The sequence below is a fragment of the Bombus pyrosoma genome, linkage group LG7 (assembly GCF_014825855.1).
Source record: "Bombus pyrosoma isolate SC7728 linkage group LG7, ASM1482585v1, whole genome shotgun sequence".
Taxonomy (NCBI): Eukaryota; Metazoa; Arthropoda; class Insecta; order Hymenoptera; family Apidae; genus Bombus; species Bombus pyrosoma.
The window spans coordinates 9,367,140-9,390,067 of record NC_057776.1 but is presented as its reverse complement, the minus strand read 5'-3'; the positions used below and the strand labels follow the sequence as shown (position 1 = coordinate 9,390,067).

Below are 22,928 nucleotides of genomic sequence, written 5' to 3'. Positions count from 1 at the left end.
CAGAACCGAGCCTTGTTGTTTCGGAGTTTCGCATTACACGTCTGCTTTCCTCCAAGAAGTGCACCTACTAATTACCTGCTGCGTCAGTCTCCTCGTTAACAGTAGACAGGCAAAGGGAACTGCGAGAATACTCGGAGAAAGGAAGTTAGAGAGAGAGAGAGAGAGAGAGAGAGAGAGAACGAGAGACTAGAAACCCGAAATAACGTGGTTAAACCGTGGCAACGAGTCGGATCAATTCAACGTTTCCACTGACAAGACTAGATTATTCTTCTTTTCGCGGTATTTTCGCAAGTCTGGTGGTTTAATTATCATTTCGTTCAATTAAAATACCGATGCGTACTAAACAGAAGAGAAATTACATCCGTGCGGATATTTGTCGAAGCGAATCAAACAGGACAACATCGTTGTCGGCGGTGCTGTGTCAATTAAATTAATATTAATACGGCAAACAGGCGTGTATAACGTGATTCCGGCGTTGTCGTTACTTTTAACTTAACTGAAGCTATCGATCGAAACGATAATACGATCGGTTGAACACTGGTCGTTTTTCGTGTCGCGAATCACGATTAGTTACCCGACCGAGGAAGTTTCGTCGTTGACTCGAACCGATTGTTTCCTTCCACAACTGCTCCTCCTAATTACTCGTCGACAGCCCGGAAGTCTTCCTTCTGCTTGGAACGTCCAGACAGTTTTCCCGGAGATAGAGACGCAGCCAGCGAAGAAGCAATCAAGGGACGAACGAGAAGGGAAAAAGTGGAGACGAGCCAGTCCGGTGAATCGAACGGCAAAGATTCGACGGATGAGGACGAGGAGTGCACGAGGGCAGAGATTGAGTCGCGTGCACGGTGTGCTCTTCATTCACCGCGTCTTATCTCTTGCTTTTATGAATAGTGAAATTACGTTTAAATCACAATACGATGTCTAGACACGTTAATGATGCTCGACGTACAATGAGATTGTGTTCGTACGTCGAGCGCGCGAATGACCAACCGGAAGAAACTAAATCCTCGATAGCACTTAAAAAGCAGGGAGAACGGTGAACGAGCGTACTGTGAAGCTGTCCCGTAATCGCTTTAACCAAGTAGCCGAAAGGAAACAGAAGAACAAGTTCAAAGGGTAAGACAGCCGTGGCGAATCGAATCGAAAGTCTGGACGAAGGAACGAGAAAGGCAAGTTGAAAAGAGGCGCGGAATTCCCGAGCTGGTATACATCGGTGTGAAAGTGGTTGAAAGCTAGCAGGGACGCTTTTGTTGCGCCACTTCAGACGTTTTATTAAAATTGGCCCCGCGGAAACACTCGACGCTTTACCGGCCGCTGACCAAACTGCGAACAGTCTGAGTTATGGTCGCATATTTTCGAACGGCAACATTTACATCTTGGAAATTTACGTCGCGTGGTAAAATCCACGACGTGATTTATACTTCCTATGACTCGAAGCTTACGCTTAGCGAGGTTATTAAAATCGTCGAATTCACCGACTGGCCAAATGCAAATTCACAAATTCCGAGTGATAAGAAAATTGACCGCGGAGTTACGAAAGCAGACTTCGCTTGCAAAAGACCACGGCACCTGCCAGGCCACGATCTCGTTCCAATTTGATATTCCAAATAGCCAACATCGAGGATGCAGACTCATTTGAATCGAACTCGAACAAACTCGACCTTAATCGAATTCTAATCTACCCCCGAATATTCTACGTCGATCAACCTTCGAGGCCATCGACGATCCTTCTGAGCAATTACCAGCGAAAATCAACCAGCATCCAGATGAGACTGGAACAAATTCTGCGACCGTTTCGCGTTCCACGATCGTTTCGCGGAACGTCGATAAATCCAGCACGCGCATCATGGCACGCGTGGTCTTTTATGGGTCCGTATAGGAATTCTCATTGAATGGACAGGAACTATCATAGCGGGGGCCGGCTGCCTTTTCTTGGAAGCAACGAGCAATCTGGAAGACGCTTCCATTGCTTTATCTGTGCATTCACAGCGTATGACTGTTGGCCAGTCGTCCGGCTGTATCGAATGTCCTGACTCAACTCGATTGCCGTAATACCGGGAAAAAGCTTAACGAACGGATTGTTGCTTCTTCGACAGACGAAACGTGCGGCTGTCACGACGCCGGATGAATGTCTAACAAGTTACGAGGCATTCGTTAGTCGCATGCACAACCGACTCATTCAGACGCCGTTCCGAGTGAATATCTTCATTCGTCGTTGGAAATATTTTTCGATGTCTCCCCTCTGGCTAATTAAATTGTAAATTATGCCCAGTCGTGACTTCGAAGCGGTCCCTTTTTATCCGTGAAACCGTCTTTGTACCGTCGATACGAAATGAGCAAAGGATGTAACGAGTCGATTGTCGTTACATCTTGAAACGCGAGGAGAATGGCTGTCGATGTAATTGGCAGTTTATCGGGATGAGAGAAATCGTCGATCGGAAGAAACGGAAGGAAAATTGGCAAAGGTGTTACGCGACGCCTACGATCCAAAAGGTGTTGTTAACGTTTGAGCGATCGATTGAAATATTTTTCAGAGTTGAGATTAACAGAGATACGTAAGTGAGTTCGGCGTCGAATAAACTATACCATATACGATATAAAACTATACCGAAATATTTAAACTAAACTGCGATAGGCGGTGTGGATCAACACGAGAACAGAGATATAGATAAACTGTTATATAAATTGATGTATACCGATACGACTATCCGATAGAAAAATACTCCATGAATTTCCACTTGTCGATCGAATGGCGAGCGAAACAAAGTTTAAGGGAAGACCGTGTGCGAACGAGATGGAAACACGCGGTAGCGCGAGTGCAGAGGTAGAACGAAAATTGTCAGTCAGGATTAACGTTGTCCGTAGGCTGCATCGTGTGCATTACGTCCCAGGAAATATTGGCAATAATTCAAACGAACGTCCTCCACGTACGTGCTAACCTCCTCGGTCACAGTCAATCGCATCGAACGATTATTTCGGTAAACGTTGTTAAGCGTTGAATTTTGTAAAACGCAACTTTTTACACCGGTTTATAAATTTCTGAGAACGAAAACGGTACCATGTATAAGTCACGATGACTCTTGACACGAAATCGCTGGAGATTATGTGCTCCGCTACTTCAGCTCTTAATCCCCTATCATTTAAATTTTATCAAAGAAAATCGCGACTTTGCTTTAACGTTTTCGAATTAATATTTACCGCGTGTTGTAGCTACTATCGCGACAGCATTTCCAATGAACGTTTAATCGCAGAAGCAAAACGTTATTGTGCGTTTAATTATCGTAACCTAGTGCCGATCTTTTGATTAATTCGAGATATTAATTACCGGTTTGAGAGTTCCATCGTAATTTCCAACTGAAATACAACTAATTACGTGCGATTAAAATTGCACGCCGCCGCCGTAAAATGTGTATTTCCCGATGCAAGCGTCGCGCCGTCGATCGAAACGACAATCGGCCGCCCCCTTTTTAATCATGAAACGAACACGTGCGCGTGCATATATATATATTTTATATATATGTATACATATATATAAAAAGGATCACACGAGAAGGAAGAATGTCCGGATCAATATGAATTTTCATTTAACGTTCCCCTCCATCGTCGGTCGACCGTATCGTTTGACAACATGTAACAAGCCGATGCTCGAGGAACGTGAAAAATTTCATAATTTCCTGAAATTTCAATATCGAGATAAGCGGTAATATCGGTAATTAAGCAAGAATTCTTACTCATATACATAATTTCGGATGGTTCTGCACGATCCCGTGAACATGACTCCGTTAATTCTTCCTCTCGTAAATAGGCCGAATTCTCTTTGAGCGGAATACAACACGCGTGTACCATTTGCACGGAAATGCCTGTCGATATTGAACATCCGTACATCCAAAGCGCGCATCTCGCGGTTATACGAGAAATTGCTTAACGAACGGGATATAGAACGGAATGAGCTATACTAATTTCGCGGCACGAAACACTTTACCGTTTCTGCAAAGCCACCACTCATTTCATAACGTTTAAGCAATTCCGTACGGGAGCTGATTGTTAGGACGCTGATCGATACAACAAATTGCTTGTGTTTAGGGATTACTTAGGGATCGACAAGGGTTCGAAATAACAAACTTGTAGTAACTTTAACGTCGAGTTTGTTCACCCATTATCCCAGCCTAACCCATTCTATATCGTCTTTCTTATCGTTCAAGTTTAACGACTTTCTAAGATGCGGTGATCTAAACTACAGGTAACCAGAAGTTGATTAAAAACATCGTGCGAAAGATGGTTTTGGCAACGTTGTATCGCTTTTGATATCAACCATCGTCGCGAGCAGCAACAGAACGATATGCATTCACGCGTTTTTACCATAGGTTGTTGAACTTGTTTTTCTTCCTACGAGATACGATGTACGTCGAAAAAGGATAAGAAATTAATCCTATAACGAGGGCTATAGAATATTTCGGTGCCGTATCACCGTGATCTTAATTAACTGATTCATCGATCAATGAAACGAAACTCGGAGAGATATTACTAGCGGATGGAAGGGGCTCAGAGGATATTACAAATGAAATTGTCAACGCTTTTGAAGGAAACGCGTTCGTTAATGCAGGTTCGAGCGGCCGGTTCTTGAATATTCATCCTGCACGATGTTTCACAATGCACCATTGTTGCATTTCAATAGAATGGTTCTCATTGTTCAAATGTAATGCTTGCACGATCCGGCCGCGGAGGGGTCGCTCATAAACACCGACAAGCGTGAGAACCACGAGATGCTCGCAGCTTTCGTGGTGCACGCCGATTTTTGCGCTGACGCGCCCGCGGCACGTCGCCTCCGCGTTCTCGACGGCGTCGAATTTAATCTCTTTGCCCCTTTAATTAATCTCTTCGTATGCCACGTCGTGGCAGTCCTTTCGTACGAGGCTACGGAAATCAGGTTGCGTCGTAGACCAAAGCGCGTACGATTCGCGTCCAAAGAGCTGTAATTGCGCGGTGGAATTATTTCGCAGCTTTGAGCGAAGGCGATGCTTGAGGAAAAAAAAAGAGGAATAGAAGTAGATGTGTAGGTAGGTTCTACGAGAACGCGAGTTCCATCACACACTACTGTACACGCTGTAGTAGCTGTTGGTGCTATTACGCATCGTCGATCAGTCGCTAAGACTTGGTCGAAGAGGAACGAAAACCAGATGACTAAACTCGGTGATTAAATTCGACGAATTGGAAGTTGTCGATTATTATAGAAATAGAACGCACGTCGAAGAAATTACGATAATTATAAAATATGTTAAAAAATTAAATATCTTAAAAAATGTTGGGTGCATCGTGTATTACGAGCTTACAATTTCTTCACTCGCGATATTTTATTCATTATTCCAAAGACTGTCGCTTAAAAATCCGGATTCACGTTTTCTACCAGTTAGTTAGGTAAATTCGTCTTGTTGAAATAATGCATTGAATTATCAATAAAACGCACATCGGTATGGCAATTGTACAATGTAGCAAGGTAGTTTACTGGTTGTTACAACCTAGCAGTGGTATGGTTTGAATTTTCTGAGATGGAGAAAATTGAACACGACAAGGAAACGAGGAGAGCAGTGTACCGTTGCAATCGGTTTCTTCGTTGGTCGATCGAAATAACACGTCACGCCGCGCCATCGCGGTGAACTCTGTAATATTAAACGTAATTGGCCCCCCCCCCTGTCAAGTAGTACTTTCCTCTGTGTACTGGATGATAAACGAGCGTGTACAGGCCGTCCTTGTTACGTGCACGAGCGTGTTAGATTTCTTAAGAAACGATTACGCGAAAGTAGTTTAAATTAAAGTTTTAGCCGTCGGTGGAACGGAGGCGTGAGAAACGCTGCGCGACATCGGGATCTTTTAAGCTTTAGTGATGGCGAGGAAATGGAAGAAAAGGAAACGGTCGTATTTTCTGAAGAGCGAGGACGTCTCGTTTTCGAGATAATAAGTAATTGCATGGTTAGTGGTTAACGAGCGCCGCGCTACATCGAGGATGCGTTCCGTGTCGAATTCACGGGGTCCGTTTTCCTCCTTCAACACGCTTACAAGCGGAATTGCTTAATGACGATACTCATTCTCCCGTTCACTTAGTTTAGTATGATGCCAATGGGGAAACCGCGACATAAGTGGATGGTGTCCTGTGTGCTTCCAAGCCCTTCTACGGTTAAGTGCACCAAGGGATGCCGGAGGGTGCAGTCACACCACTACCGACGAGTACGCACTACGAACTTGAGGGGATACTGTGGCCAGACTGGCTGCTGTCGCTTTCTCTGAAATTTCATGTTCACAGAGACGACGACGGAAAAACCGGCACGCTAGATTCCTGAATATTTAATTCGCCTTAGACTCCGGCTCGTTCCCCTCTTTCTATATTCCTATATTTGTAAACGAGCTATTCTTCCATATAATTACCCGATTCTTTCGCGCATTACGCTGCAATACGTTTAAAGCGTAGTTACGACGGGAAATAAATAGCCGGCTCCGGCCTTATCAAAAAATCTGCTTTATTACCTGTTTAATTTCTCAAAGCTCTTTCTTCGTAATGAACAGCCCGAGCTCGTTACCGTTATGCTCCATTGTTTAACCTCGTTCCTAAATTGAGCGAAAGAATTATATTAATCCCCCTCGGTGGTAACATAAAATTCGAGCGGTGGCTCAGCCAGGTGGAAATTTATTTCTCAAAAGTTTCGTAAGCACCGCGAAAATTATTGCCCGTGAACGGTAGTAACGGTGGTGAGCGGGAGAGACGGAACAAGGACGGGGACGAAGCCACTGTAAGGGTGGAACGGGGGTGAAATCGGATGGTACGCGTAAAAAGTCGTCGATAAGAGGGAGAAAGAGTGTCCGTGGGGTGTAGTTAGTTTTTCGCGGCGCCACCCGTTCTCTGCCTTTCCTTTCTCGTTGCTTGTTTTTTATCGTCCGTTCACGTGAGCGGAGGAGTACGTATGCTGTCAGATCAAAAGCATGAAAATGCGGGGGAGCTGCGGCTGCGTCCGGCAGAAACAATGAAAGCAAATACGGGCAATGGAAAACTACCGGCACAAAAGGACGAAAAAGCGGTCATTGCGAGTTACAAAGGACCACGCGTGGAAAAGTACCGTGGATATCCAGTTTGGGCAAACACCGGGATGAATAAAAAAGAAAAAAAAGATACAGGCGCACACTCGCGAACAGAGACGGGTACATTTCGAAAGAAGAGACATGAAAGAGCGAGACAGAATAGGGTGCGCCAGCAACGATATTGCCCAAAAACCGCCGACTATGGATTCGATATATCGGTGATCACAGACGTAACCGTCATATGCTCCCTTTCATCGATGTCCAATGAGCGCCAGGTAGAAAACCGATTGGGAATCGATCGAGCTTGAAAACAACCTCGGAACCTGCGTGCGTGCGAGCGAAAAAGGAAATTCGCTGCAGGCTAACCAGGTGGTAGGGATGGAGAGTTGCTTGCCGATAATTACGCGCAATTTGCCCGGTGAAATATCTGTGAAAGGCAAACTAATGCCGGGGGTGGTGACCGACGCCACCTATCGCGTCAATTTGTACCTCTGTATAAACGTTTCCGGACAAATTTGAACGTTATAACGACAAAGAGCGCGTACGCGTTCCAACCACAAATAACGGATGTCTATTCTCGCGAATTGCAACCGGAGAATACCGAGGTACTTGATGCGGGGAATCACGGAGATATCGGTTCATCGCCGTCCGAGGCTGCGGTCTAATAAAGTAACAGCTCGGAATCAAATGGAGAAGCTCTATTGCGTCTCGACGAACGGGAAGACCCAGATGTTCAGACACGAAAAGGCCGCAGATGCGAGACAGTAACGCGACATCGAGCGTGAGACAATATCGTCGAGACAGGCTGTATCACACATCCAAGGTATTACCTGGCGCGCGATTGAATTTACAAACACGTAGAACATTTATATCGCGAGCAGTCAGATAGATCGGGACGATGCACGACTGTCTAGGTCCGTTATGACGCCTGGAAATCGTGCAATTTTTGAGATCGATGCATATTTTAACGACCGCGCGAGCGACGGGCGCCTGGCGAAGATCGTTCCTTCCACCTTTGCTGCAAGTATGAATTTCAAAATAGCAAAGGTACGTATACTTGTGTGGGCGGGTGATTTCGCTTTATAGTCTCGTAACTTCAGAGATTGATTCGCAGATCATTCAATTCCGAGAAATCGTAATCTCTGTAACTGTTTTTGCTGACACTCCCAGTCGCTCAATTTTCCAAGTTGATTCTCAATTGATGTCGCGCCGTAATCGACGAATACCAATAAATTTCGTGTTTCGTTTAAGCAATTTCCTTCTGACATATTAGAAATCGATTTTCATACTAATCCCCCGCGTAAAAAGGATCTACCCGTTATTAGCATTCTATTCTCACGTAATTACTGCGGCTCGTTGATTACGATTTCTTCTACTCCGGCTGGCAACAACATCCCTCTCCTCCTTTGACAGAAAACCTGTTTGATCCGAAGAGAATAAAACGAAGAAATCGAATCACCTTTAATACGCTTCATTCCGCATGAGCGATTCAATTTCTGCGCACGCAGCCAACGTACACATAAAGTGCGACACGAACGCGAGTACTTTCGTGCCGTGCGGGCATTTCTGCGCGCACCAGAGGTACTCGGAGTAATTGCGAAAAAGAGTTATTCCGCTGTCCGGCCGCCTTTCACCGAAAGCACCACGCGCGTTCCCTCGGGGAGGTCGCCATTGACTACACCGGACACATTCCCGAGCATCGAACGTTGCTTTTCACCGAGATGCAAATCTACGATCTTACAAGCAAACCCCTTTCGAACTCGCCACGATCTACGAGCTCGTGTTCCACGCAAAGTCGCCAAGTGTCTCGAGAACGCTCGAGCGAGACTCGTTACCACCGCAAACGATTATCGCTTGAAATATATTAGCGACAAGGAACGTAACGATTTTCGAAGCCGTACGTACCTGTTACGATCGTTACCGTATAGATCTTGTAAAATCGTTCGAAAAAGTAATCGACGCGTTCCGAACGGTCAACGATGGAAACGCCACTCCTGCGCTAAAATTTAATTAATTACAACGACGAAGAGAGGAAGCTCGGCACGTTCGACGCGGAGAATCGAAAATACAGAAATGTAATTCATTATTTCGATTACGAGTCGTGTACGAGTTTTCGTGTGTTGATGCACAATGCACCGCGTGTCATCGTAATGGTTATGATTTTTCAAGTGCACGTATATAACGAGTGGAACATAGGCGAAAAAAAAGAGACAGAAAAATGCAGACGAGCGCACATTTAAATTCCCGTCTTAATTTGCGGCACTGAAACGACAGACGGTATTTCCAATTGAACACACGAAACGACCCCAGGGGTGGATTGGTGGCATCGATACAAATCGTACACTGGCGAACACTCGAGGAACGAGTGCTCCGTGCACTTTGAATCCTCCATCCTCGTGTCCATTATAACTGGAACCACTCTCGCGGCGTGCACGCTCGTATTGCTGGTAATAATTCGTACGTCTGTCTCTAAAGGGGGAAAAAGTGTCGGGGTCCGAAAGAAGAACAAACGACAAGTGGGAACACGTGCAACGATCCCGTATTTGATATCGGGAGTGGCGCGTTTCAGTGCTCTCTCTCGTCCCTCTGTTGCCTTCAATTTATTTCACCTTTCGTTTCTAAACAAAAGATCATTCTTACGGGACTCCGAGTTTCCACGATCGTCGTTGTTTGTCAGTTGTCCGTACTCGTTTACGGAGTAGACGTTCGCCGTTTGTCTTGGATGCCAGAAATGTTAGGAAAGTAAACACGAAAGCGCTACGAATATGTTATAGAAAATTTAGGAAGCAGAGAAGCTTCTTCTACCAGGAATTTAAATATTTCGTGCATATGGCTGTGACATACGCGCCTGCCATTTCACAGTTTGTTTATTCTAGCCACTGATTCGAGTTACGATATTTTTCATGGAAATGTAGATGGATTTTGTAAAAGACATATCATGAATATTTTCTCTAATTGTTAATCGTCTTTTGTTATAAAAATTTACAAGAGAAATATCCGCTGCTACTAAGATACGATTATTCTACCTTAGAAATCACATACCTTATTCGTCAAAAATATCCTTAGTTCAGCTAAAAAATATCTTTTACTTCGATCTCGTTGATTACTCTCGCTAAATCTTTTTGTTAAAACACGTAAACTCAAAACTCCAATAATAGCGCCGAACAGTTATGTTTCAGATAATTAAGAGATCGCAATTTACGTGTGGATAGCAGGAAATATCTGTTAATCAGTGTTACGTGCATGCACGGAAAATATAAGCCGGAGAACAGGGTGTAGAATTAAAAACAACGAAAAGATAGCAACACGAAAAGAAGAAACCTTCTCGCTAATTACTTATTCGTAGCAGCGGAACGAGGTACTTCATATTCGCGAATTAACTAGTTATAATCGAGTGCGCAATTACGAGGGTCGAACTGTAAAAAATTACCCGGTCACGATACACCACGGATCGAAAGTGACTACACGAGCGGTTCGGTTTCTCCGTCTGTTTGAGTAAATTGAACGGAGTTAATGAGACCAGGTGCGTATCGTTCGAAGCTCGGAGAGCTGATCCTGGGAAAAAGAAGCGTAATCAAGCGAATACCGCCGATTTGCCGCTCATATTCGAAATTGCTGTCGTCTCGTAGCGATTATGTCCGAGCCAGTGATATCGAGAGTATGCTAATTGATGCAGGCGTGCGCGCACAGTGAGAGAATATGGATAGCTTGTAGGAAAAACGAAGAAGAGGGAGGAAGAAAAAAGATAGACAGGGTGGAAGTTGGATTTTCATAACGAGCGTGAAAAAGAGACGGTGTCGGGGCATCGGTGAACCAAACCGGAGTGAAAAAGGGGGTCGAGAAGAGTCGTTGAAGAGGGAGGGAACGTGCGAGTACTCGAGGAGAGGGAAACCAGGCTATGCGCGGTTCCATTGAGTAGGGCACATCTGCCGTGGCGCATTGTGTTGCACGGTGCGCTTCATCCCCGTGATCCGAGCTTCGAACGCGATGCAACCACGACTCGCTGCGACAGAAAAGGGTAAGGTAGAAACGGTGACGAAGAGGAATCGGGGGAAACAACAGCGATCGAAGAAGGAAAGCACGAGCTCGTCGAATGACGGAAGGAAAAAAGAAAGAAAGGGAGAACCTCCCCTTTCAGTCTCGTGCCAGACCTTTATCGAGTTATTTCGTCATATCGTCCTACCTGCCAACCAATAAATCTGAGCGAGCCCTTTCACCGAGACATCCGCTCTGATTTATGACGGAATTAATATTAGATCCACCGAAAATATCGTCGATATATCGGGTTACGCGATTACCCCCGGGAAAGCTGGGATGGAAAAAAAAGAAGGTGCGCGCACGAGCCAGTCATCCGGTTCAAAATCGAGTACTCTAGCGTCGGATATACTCTATACTTGTGAAATATGCCGCGAATCTCGCAAAGGGAGGCCTATCGTTTGATTTATCCCTGGTCCTTTAAGGATTTAAATACTTCAGGGATACGTTCGTTGAATAAAAAAGGTGAACCTCGGCCGCGAGGTATTTGAAGTCACGAGGCAAGTTTCGCGAAGAAGAATGGTCTTGAACTATCGCCAGGTTTAGAGCAAAAGAATGTATCGACCTAGATAGTTCAAGTTGTAGACAAACCGTCTGACCGAGGATCAAAGAATCCGTGCTTCGATCTCGGCCAAAAATCCGATCGATCGGTTCTTTCTCGTTTCCACGATAAGAGAGACGCTCTAAGCGACCAGGGAACGTCGTTACGCAGAATAAAACGAAATTTAACGAGGTAATATCGAAGATGTACATCGAAAATTGTTATCCACCGAGCAACAGGATTTTCCGTTCTCCTGGCTGAGTATCCGTTTGCTTATAATCTCCAGTGTATTTTTCATAGCGACGCGTTACGTTACATATTTATGTCACGCCCGATGTCCGACTCCTTTCACGTCGCTGGATATGCAGAAGCTGCACGAACATAGAACGAACGTAGCTCGCGTGGCTCTTACTACGTGGTACCCATTAATAATTTAGCAAGTTGAACAAAAGGGCGGTACTTGAATTTGATGTTACCATAGTTCTGCTTCCATCTTTCCTTTTCTCTCGTTTTCGTTCTCCCCCCCCCCATCTCTCTCTCTCTCTGTGCGCTCATTCCCTTCCTTCCTTCCTTCCACTTGTATCTGCTCCCTGCCTTCGTTCTGTTCTGCATTCTGTTATCCATGACTCGTCGTACCCCTTGTATCCCTTGTATCACGATATATAAATCCTTTTCAGAGGCGCGCGTCCACCCTCTTCACAGAAAATCCGGACGGACGGGAATGAAAATGGGAGCTTACACGCGATTACAGACCCTCCGCCGGACCCTCCGGCCAGTTAGCCTACTTTCGAATAACTTTTGACATCGCACTCGACCAAATAAACCGGTTAACAGGACAACGGAAGCCTGTTGTTGAATACGCTATGAATTAATGATCCATCGTCGCGATGAGTTCTGGCTCAACGTTAGAAATTAGTCGAACAACGCTGGGTCGTTCGCTTTTTCAACTGGTCGACGCTTTGATGTCGGTACGGTTCGCTTGTGTTACAGGCAATGTCACTTCAAAAGGAACAAAAGCAAGTAATTCGTTACTATTTTTTTAATTTCCCGACGAAACATAGTTAGAGCAACGTTCTCTAAGAGAATACGTGACGCTGTCCTTTTGTCGTTTACCAGAAAAACCGATTGTCCGTTCTACCGTGACGCACCTACTAGCGTAACCTTTCTGCTATATCTCCAACGCACTGGCGCAGATGACGGATTATGCCGGTCATTGAATTTTTCAATCATGATGCGCGCTTTGTACGCGCTATTGTCGCACAAGGGAGTCTAACAATCGCGATCAAAGATCCTCGTATTCAAACACCCGTGATCGTACGCCTTTCACGTGTCTCCGATTTACATGTGGGGTTACGGCTCCATTCGCGGGGAAAATGAAATAATCTCGTTATGTAAATGGACATCCAGCGACACCCACTGTCATTACGTCGCACGATTTGGTCGTGTTTCACGGTTGTTTTCTATACTATCTATTCTTATACTCGACGATAGTCAAAGAGCTTCGATCATCGGCATTTCCACATACCTATTTCCCTTCACTGTCTGAGTCTTAAAATCACGATCCCCTTAAGATCACTGTGGTTAATTTACATACAAGTATTTCTCTATTAACTCTTACCGCTTCCCGATCTACTTCAAGAGGGAACATCTCATTGACTGTGTAAAATTCTACAAGGGGATTCTATCAAACGCGTGTTTTACTACCTCCATTCAGGCGGCCGGTTAATAAATGTTTCGCGACAGTACAGCCGTCGGCGGAAAGAAGTTAATAGGAACCTCTAAAGTTAATTAAGAAATGATAATAACTCACTGGCCGCGCCGGCATTTCTTATTTATGCCAGGTCTTCCTCTCTGCGTGTAATCGTGCCGGTGGAGGTTGCACGGTCCATCGTAACTCGCGTGACGGTAGCACACGCAGCGAGATTATGACACCAGCTCGTTACTCGAATGTAAGCTTACGACCATTCAGCACGAGACATCGCGTCCAGCCTTATTACGAGTGCAACGCGCGATTCATCGTAAATTAAAGGAACGAAGGGAGCAATCAGCAATCTCGCAATAGACCGACGCCGGAGATAAGGCTGCCTCGTTGAATCTCATTTAAGACCGAGTCTGTCTAAACGAAGTCGCTGCCGAGGGTGACTCGTTCTTCTCCACTCTAGTTACAAATTCCTCTCCCATTGTCCAGGGTCAGTGATGCCAGAAAAATACTTTTTCCAGCGATTCCCCCACCCCTGATATTCTCGGATATCTTCTTTCCACTCAAATGACGAGACTACGAGAAATAAATATGTAGCGAGTCGTTGGCCTTACCGAGAAACTTCTCCTGTTGCACGCGTGAGAGATACATATGCATGCAGGCCTCGTCGCGGAGCAACGTCACTGATCGTGAGTATTATATTTTTCTCTTTCCACTCGTACACGTACACGTACACGTATTTCTCGTTTTATAGCCGCGCGATCTGACATAATTCGTAATAGTTGGCTATAATCGTCGGCTGGAGATTCATAGTCGACAAATTACTCATTAAATTGCGTTATCTAAATGCACATCGAGCCTCGATGGATACGTGTCGCGATCACTTAGCGCGCAAGATGAATGAACCGCGCTATCTGTATCGAAAAATAAATTGAAAATCTATAATGAAGGATCTTTCTCAATCCATCACGTTACGTCGGTTACCGAAAGAATGATGAAAGTTTGTTAGCTATTTTTTTTTTTTTTCGAATATTTGTCGCTCCACGCTATACGCGGTATTCTCTGTCTTGTCGGTTGTACGTCATCGAGTGTTTGATCGATTCACGATGGATATCGGTCGCGGGATAAATAAAAGCAGTCTGGTATAAATAAAACCGAACAAACACATCCTTCTCTCTATTTTTCGTTCCACCGGTATTATTCCTTTTGTACCTTCTATTTGGACTTTGTTACATGAACTTCCATTAAGTCTCGTCGATTTAGTGTTCGATACGCTGTACCATTCTTGTATGCCCTGAATGTAAATAATTTTTCGAACGAATAATAGGCGAAAATTGGTACCCACGATAAAAGTACGGAATTAAAACGCGGTTAACCTTAACTCTCGTTCTTAATTTATATCGATGGTCATTAATGCGAGAGTATCGATAAGCGGGCGAGTAACCGAGGTAGTCGCGCGTTCTTCAAACGATTATACCCGGACGACTCGCTGATTACATTACAATCGTTCGGAGAGTTCTTGATTACTAGGCAATTAATAAAACCGATAACCGGATGCGGAAAGTCGGTTGGCGCCAATCGCTCAACGATAAATGGCAAATGTACGAAGGACGATTCAGAGAAATCGATAATGAGTTGGTCTCTTTCGCCGTGTACTATCCCTCGCCATCGGTAAACCATGGATAAAATGTTTATGTACACTCTCTGGTATATAACGTTCATAAAGTACGCTTTAAACCCTCTCGCGTTCTATATCGGGAATTTTCAGTTTGCTTCTTTCCAAGTATTTCTCCTTTCGATAATTCAATTTGTTATATTTCCTAGCTCTATCGCGATGTACCTAGCAGACATACTGATTACTTTCGTGAATTAAAAGAGTCGAAAGGTAATATCGTTAGAGATATTATTCATTAAAATTTACTTTGAAGTTTACGATTATTTGTGTCATTTCTCTATTACAAGTAACTTTGTCCATGTAAACGATTAATTTGTTTTGCGAAAAGTAGAAAATGGATCATTCGTTCGAGTAACGAAAATAGAAGTTTATAGAAAGTACAGTTGATCAATGTGGCTTCTAAAAGGCTCGTATGAGCGTAACGCGTCTCAAAAACGTGCAGAAAGAGGAGAGGTACGAAGAATCGTTAAGGTGTAAGTGAACGATTGCAATGGTTACGTGGGAAAATTTTCGGTTAAACGAGTACCTTTCACACGGAAAATCGAGTAATAATACGATACCATGGACGGTATATTATCTTCCATTAGCGAAATCTCATCGTGCCAGGCCTTAATTATCATTAACGACAGCGAAATCGATAGCGGTCTGTCGGTGTACACGAGCTCGTCAGGTTTCACGGACAGCGTCGATAAGCTGTACGAGGCTGTGGAATAATTCGCAATAAGGCAGAACCCTCAGGAATCGTGCGCTCCGAACCGATTCATGGAGAGTTCATCCTTTTTCACAGACGCGACGCACACGCGCATGTAAATTCCCCCGCGTCTCGCTGCAAAGATTCCTTTCGCGGGAACGAGAAAACGCGGTTGTACAGAAATTGCTTTGCCGTGTTTTGCCCGCGTATACGATTTCTCCCCGCCCTTGTCCCTGCCACTTTTTCCTCTCCATTTTCTTACTTCGGTCACGCAGACACACCGTTTCACGTACGGGTCTACTACATGAATGGGATTCGGCGTCGAGACGTAACGTGACTGTGTACGTATTTCACTTTCGACGGGGTTGCTCTCGAGTCTCGGATTTCACGGCTACACCGACCAACCTGCGATTACTTTTCTTCCGCTCGCTCGAACTTTGCGTTACATCCATTCAATCCGGGGGTGTTATTGAGAATGTACACGCCAAGCGAAAAATACTTTACTACGTCAATGGATACGTATACATTCGTGGATCGAGGAACAGAGAAAGTAGTGTTTTTTCTACATATCGTGTACTTTTGAAAGTAAATACAGTTTGTACAGTTTTCACATACGATTTTCTCTGGACACAGACCAGCGAAAAATAACAAAATTGTCAGCTTAATTGGTTTCTGATTTTATCTAGCTTTTGTAATGGAATTTAGTTATGGAAGATCTAACGATGAAATGAAATAAGATTTGGCGTAGAAACATTAATAGGATATTCGGATAAGAATAGTTCAAAAAACGGAGGAAGATTTAACTTTGCTTAAATCAATAACTTCGTCGTTTCTCGATTAATTTTTAATCGTGAATTCTTAAACATCCGCTTGGAACGAGCCTGTCTCTGTTTCATACTAAATGGATCTTTTCAAGACCATTTAAATTTGCAGACGTTCCGTGTCAAAGAGACTCTAGACTCGAACTTATTTCAAATTCAATAATCAAAAGTGAAAGTGAAAGCGGCACGCAGCGAAATACTCGTAACTGTTCCGGATAGATGGATTTGCACGTCCGATTAAACACTTTCCGAACAACGTTATGGTTCGGTGCGAATGCTGCGAAAGCAACGAATTCGTCATCCGAAAATTCTTCTGGCTCCGCCTTTAAGAGGCAGCGTCGCGTGCTTCGCTCGTGAGAGATGCCGACTGAAATTCTCTCGCAGCTCCGCGTCCCGACCCTGTTCCTTGCAACCACCCCGGCTTCTTCTGCTCTTTGCCTCTGTCGTGGAATATTAATTACGACCACTTCACAAAAGACACCGACCGGAAGTTTTTGCCGGTTATCAAATGCAGAACAGGTTAATTAAATTCTCACCGCTCGCGGTTCGCAAAGGAACGCTACGCGCGCACCCATGGCCCGCACAATGCCGGGGTCAGAACACCTCGAGGTTGTGTTAATTAGGCATACGATGAATGGCACTACATTCATCCGAAAACGCTTCAAGTCAGCCTCGTGACTATGTCGTTATCTATAGCGCGTTCGAATCTTCCATCATCACGCGGCAGACACGTTCGCGCATCACGATTATCGCGTATGCTGACACGCGCACATTCTTGCCCATTCTTTGACCGCGCCAACTGCCGGAAGTGCAATAAAATCAAATGGAATTACCGACGTATCTAGGTACTTGACTTTCATATTATTCCTGGACTGCACACGGAGGCACGATGTTATTTGGATTCGTTTATTTCTCTTCTCTCTTTCCCTCGTTTTGCTATACGTACCGTGAAATTACAGCGAGGATGTTTTTCAGCTCGATAATTTTCTTTCACGGCTGCCCGATACATTTTGATAAATAAAACCGAACGAACGGGCGAGCGAACGGACGTGGAAAATGTTGCGCAAAAAGTATATTGTATAACATAGTTGTTAATACGCGAGGGGTATTTAAAGCGAGCTGTTCATTTTCGAAAACAGCACATAACACGCTCTTTGTTCGCAGTTGACGAGTCCAGGAAGTCGCGGAATAATCAAACTAATTAGGCGATACCATCAATGCACGGTCAGCGAGGATTGATTTCCACGGACCTACAGACAAAACCCCATAAGCGTAATTGGATAGAGAATACCACCGCACAGTTTATATTGATCGGAATGTTCACATCAACGATGTAATCATATTTGTCCAGGCATGCTTTGGAGCCCATTTCCATTGTGTTTGCTTAATAATTATGGATCGATTTTGGTATTGGATAATATTGACCCCTGTTCCTGCCACATATCACTTCGTTGCGGCGCATAAACGGATAACGGGCGACCGCAATCTAGTGCAATCTAGATGATAGGCTAAAAATCATGTCGGTATGCTAAGCGCCGTACATTCCCATTTCATCATCGAACATCCACTATCTATCCTCTATTGCGGCGACATGCACGTTCGCCTTCCCTCGGCATTCCAATCATTTTCGATTTTCTACCTTTTAACGTACCAAACCTCGTTTACAAGTTCGTTTATTAGAGGAATAATGTATAGAGAAAATATGAACGATACGTTGTTATCGAAACCTGTTCCAGTTTACATGCCGAAAATGATCAGCAAAATTTGACATGACCTGGCGTAGTCGTGTTTACTGAGTCGAGCATGGCAAGTTTTAATTAACGAGTCGAGCTGCGCGAGGGTGTTGCAGAAACCTCCATGCACTCCCCTACACCCACCGTAGTTGATCGCTCTAGAGGTATGTAACTTTATGTACATATATGCTACGATGGTGGCCTATAAACCCTTCAGGGATTACACGTGCAGATGCGCGTAAACCCGGTGCTAGATAGTAGCTGGACATCAGGCTTCAGTTATTTCGTCCATCAAAAACGCGCGGATCAACGGTGAAGATTTTCACGTGCATCATTCCGAATTTGGTTCGCGTCCGTTTCATATCGCTATCAACCGACGTTTCAGTGGATCTACCAGACAGTTTCCATCGGAGCAATTTTTTACCTTCAATCACCGACCGCTTGCAAAACATGCAAATCCAAAATCTAATCATCTCTAATTGCCGAGTGGATGCATTGTTCGAAACGATTCGATTTGCTACGTGAAGTTCGGCCGGAAATTATACCCAAGGGTTGTAATTCTATTTGGACCACTTGCTGTGCATTTCCTACCTTAGATTTACGACGTGTCAATATTGACTGTCAAGCACCAAAGAGTAAGATGCCAATAATGTGAAATTCGTAGGTAGATGTGGTAGATCGTAGAAACTTGTCTATATTCGCTAGCGATTTAATCGACGACATTCGCAAATTTAATAATCGAATTTCGAGAAAGATTTCAGGAACTCTACAAACATCCTCTTTATACGCATAGATATGTATGTTTACCTTTTCTATGTATGAAGTTTCGAAAATTAAATTTCGTACATAATAAATTAGATCTAAAGAATGTGGTGGAATTTTTACGGATCACTCTGTATACTCACGCACGGCTGTGTATCGGCCGATGTCGAACGTCGAAAAGTGTTCGTTCGCTCGGCAGGGAAGGTGTTACACGTATCCCAGGGGCAGCGGTGCATGTCGGGCTAATTGATTCCCAACGACGACGCGCACGTGTCACGCGTCATCAGCTGCAATGTGCATATGCACACGGGCAACACGCGCGTTTTATGTATACGGAGGGCAATTCTGCGAGTTTCGGTCTCGCTCGGTGAAATTCATACGCGATCCTCGCGTGACCGTGATTTTTAATTCATTTATGCCGTAGATCTGAGATATTCGTCGAGCAAATTGGATTTTTAAGAGCTTAAATCGACACGCGGCACTGTATGAATGGAATATGAATAATCATCGGTTTTTGGTGCCGTTGCCGATATTCGCCATTAAAATATTCCGCGTAATATTAACTACGAATGAGAACGAGATAATTTAGCGGAAACTCGTGGTTTCCCGTGTAGTACGGCTCGATGTTTTGCCCGCGTTAGCCGATGAATTAACTGATTTCGAGCGACAAGTGTTTCTCGTTCATGCGTGACTACGATCCACGTTACACGGAGAAGGCACTTGCTAAACGCGTTCGCAAACCACGTGTCCGTTTTCGTGGCGTTATCTTGAATCGTACAGTGTTATTAATGAGCTCAGAATGTGAACGGGTTGTGCGTATCCCCGACAGGTATACGATGTAATAATAAGCTATTATCGTTGCGCTTTCATTGTCGTTGCGAGCAACGCTAGAAACCTGACCGCAACCACCTCGTCTCGAGATTCACGAGGAGAGATACTTTCTCGTCGGTTGCCTGCCGGGGTAATCCAATTTTTCTCGTTTCACTTTTTTCATTGGTGAACTTCGTTTCGAAACTTGTAATCTCCTAGATTGAATGTATAACCGCCAAAGGGAGTGTAGGTATACGCGTATATATTTCGTTCGATGTGCAAGCTGCATTTTATTAGAATAGTTCGCTCTAAGTTTTTTAATAGAACACCCTTCCTATATATATATATATATGTATATACACGATGTATCTTTTCTTGTCTAACGCTACATAGCCGGGAGAGTAACTTTCTTTTTTTACAGCAGAGTCCCGAGTTATAGGAAGAGATACCGTTGCAATAATAAATGCTGGTGAAATTTTCGTCGGTAAAACGTAGGTACAAAGAGAAGTATACACGGAGCTGACGTAATTTTTCTACAGCCATTATCGCATTATCGACTTTGAGAAGTTACACGCCGTGTGACAAGAAATCGGTAGAAGTTGCCGCGGGCAGTCTCGAGACAACGCGATCTTTTATCGATTTCTTGCTCGCGTCTTCTGCTTAACAAGAGAAATTCGAATTCAAGCTTACAATAGAATCCCCGGCCAAAGGAACCTGCGATAAACGAACAGAAGGGTCTTCATGGCGAATAAACACAAGCAACGGATAGAAAAATGTAATAAATATAAAGCTTTACAGCGACGATAGAAGACACGAAGTACAATCTCTCTTTAAGCGGATCGGTATTTCTCGTTTCTGTAATATCCTTTTCGTTTCCCGAGCGAAAACAAGCTATCGAAACACGGAACGTGATCACACCGTCCGCGTATTTTCCACGACGACGTTGAAAATCTCGACTTAAATCGTTTAACAGGAGGTAGCGACACACGCGCGCGTTAGAAGTGCAATGGCAACTTCAGTAGCCACAGCGGCGTTCTATCTCGTCGTTTTCGACTCCTGCCATATTTTGCCCTTTCATTAGGCGACGAAAGCCACGTGATTAATGGAGTTCCGTTACCGCGCGGTTTTCATCACGACGCCCCGACAGCCACGTCAGTCAGGAGTTTCGTGAAGCGCGATACAAACGCGTGGAAACGGAAAGGTTTAACGGATGAAAAGACGAGGGAAGGGAATCGCGCGATCGTTCGCGCGAATCGTAAACACGTACATTTTTGCTACGGTGAACACCGTCACCCGTCGAGCGTGACTTTGCAAAACGAAAAACGCAGGGAAAGAGAGGAAGGTAAAAAACGACAGAAACAGAGGAGGGTTAGCGAGGGGCAAAAAATACGAACGAATCGTGCGTAGAGAAGAGCCGCGATGTTACGTGTCAATGGATATCGTTCTAATGAAGAGAGCTCGACTGATGCATCCATCTTTGCTCGGGCAAATCCTCGATTTCACAAAACGCCGTCTTATAAACGCGTCGACGCGCGTTCGGTGGTTCCTCTACTCTCTGTGAGATCAGTCACGACGACAGACGCAGAGAGTCCGCGTGTACCACGTTTTCGCGTAAAAGGGAAGACGCAAATGCTGGGACGCGGTCGTGTGCGTGCGTGTATCCGTGATACAAAACACTTTTGTACGAATCTGCATCGGCAGCTATATGATCCATGCGCGAGCGACCTCGGCCCCTCCGGCTCCTTTTCACGAGTGCACATAATGCGATCTCATTTTATTTTGCGCCTCTCCGTTATCGTCTGCGTTCGTATAACGCCGCCGGCTGGCGTTCATGAGAGAAGAAGGGGAGTCGAACAAGGAGAAAAAAAAAAGAAAGAATTTCCGTCCCTTTTGCAACGCTTCCTCGTCTTCGCGCAAACGAAAGTCAAGTAGATTTTTCGCCGACGTTTTTGCGCTTCTGTGCAAAACGCACAGTGCGTTGATTTGGAAGCAAACGTTGCCGATATATTTCTTGTACTCGATCGGGCGGTGCGGAATAAAAGAAAGTGCCTTGGGGAGGGCTTATATTTTCCAGGATTGACGCATGACAAGCGTAATCGCATTAGTGGTAACGAACGATAGGAATATATGGAATACGCCAAAGGAATTCTCTGTAACAGGGTTAACAAGTCGGAACTTTATGCGATAGGACAAAATTAACTTGCGATATTACGAGCTCCATTATATTCTCATTATCTTATAAAAGGCCACTTGCAATACCCTATTAATCGAGCTTCTCTGCCGGTAACAATTTTTGGAAGTAAAGAAATTCGTCTTTTTGTAAGATACTATTCGAGAAATGTCGGCACGAAAGTCGATATAAAAGATGATCGGCGTATCTACTCGGTGCTATCGGCGCTAGACATCGCGAATCGCAATCGATGGAACAAAGCGCATAGATAATGAACGACATTCGCGACGGGTTGGATCGTTGTCGATTGCCGCGCTCACCGCAACGATAATCGAGAGGTTAACGATCGACGTGACCGAAGGCATTGCGGAAAACGTGACGCGTTGCTATTGATTGTTACGTCGGCGTTGTTCGGAGCAACACCGTGCGTACGCCAGAAGAAGATGGATACAACGTGCGAGAGCGTATGCCGCCTGGCCTCGACCCTCCACGTAACAAATTGTTTATTGCCACATGCTCGACTCTCACACCGTACGGAAATGGGGTTGGGTGGCCGCGACGCCGGCCTCGCAAACACCCAATGCCAATCTTCGCCCATTGCCGTAGCATACGTTGTTCCTTGTTCGGGGGTTGCTGCAGTATAAACGTAAAATCGTGCACACACGCGCGCGCCGGGTTCATTGGCGCAGGGATACGGACACCAATCCCAGAGGGTTAGGCAAGTTCGTAACTGCGGTCCGTTACAAAAATTCTGGAAGAGATCGTTGTTTCGTGCCTTTTCTTTTTCCTTTTCCTTTTCCTCTTCTTTTCCCTTAATATAGACGGATCACGCGTGGCTGCGGAGGCTTATAATACGTATCTGGCAGAATGTGTTCTCGTATCCGTGCGCATACATACACGCGTGCGTTCCTTTTCTTCTTTTG

General features: G+C 44.7%; 1 protein-coding gene across 4 annotated transcripts in view; it reads right to left on the bottom strand.

The window, feature by feature from the left end:
* Window positions 1-22,928, bottom strand: part of LOC122569185 (discoidin domain-containing receptor 2-like) — a 158,214-nt gene that overhangs the window by 126,824 nt on the left and 8,462 nt on the right. The window contains exon 1 of one of the 4 annotated variants that reach the window (XM_043729808.1): window positions 19,169-19,215. The exons of 2 other annotated variants lie outside the window; for them this stretch is intronic. The gene's annotated coding sequence lies outside the window, so the exon portion shown is untranslated. Of the gene's footprint in view, window positions 1-13,454; window positions 13,503-19,168; window positions 19,216-22,928 lie in introns of those variants that run through there. One more of the 4 variants, XM_043729812.1, reaches the window with a different exon arrangement.